Genomic DNA, 315 nt, shown 5'->3' with positions numbered 1-315 from the left:
CGTTTTTGTTTACATAAAATGTGTGTGTGTACTGTGTATATTTATTATGTATATATAAATATACACACATGCTTGTATATATTTAAGAAAAAATGTTACGTTTATATATTATATAATTTATATTAATCTAAATATATACATGTAAATATTTTCAAAACATATGCTGTATGTGTGTGTCTTTATATACACATAATAAATATACACAGTACACACACATATATTATATAAACAAAAACTTTTATTTTGGATGCGATTAATCGCGATTTATCATTTGACAGCACTAATTAGATATATATATATAATATTGAAACAATT

General features: G+C 20.6%; 1 protein-coding gene across 1 annotated transcript in view; it reads right to left on the bottom strand.

Moving 5' to 3' along the window:
• Positions 1 to 253: 253 nt before the first annotated feature.
• LOC109072167 (syntaxin-17-like) overlaps positions 254 to 315 on the bottom strand; it is an 11,638-nt gene continuing 11,576 nt past the window's right edge. The window contains exon 8 of the mRNA XM_042741092.1: positions 254 to 315. This exon is cut by the window's right edge and continues 1,020 nt beyond it. The gene's annotated coding sequence lies outside the window, so the exon portion shown is untranslated.

Source organism: Cyprinus carpio, chromosome B16, assembly GCF_018340385.1.
Source record: "Cyprinus carpio isolate SPL01 chromosome B16, ASM1834038v1, whole genome shotgun sequence".
In the NCBI taxonomy this organism is placed as follows: domain Eukaryota; kingdom Metazoa; phylum Chordata; class Actinopteri; order Cypriniformes; family Cyprinidae; genus Cyprinus; species Cyprinus carpio.
The sequence above is the reverse complement of the archived record's forward strand: the minus strand, read 5'-3'. Positions and strand labels throughout refer to the sequence as shown.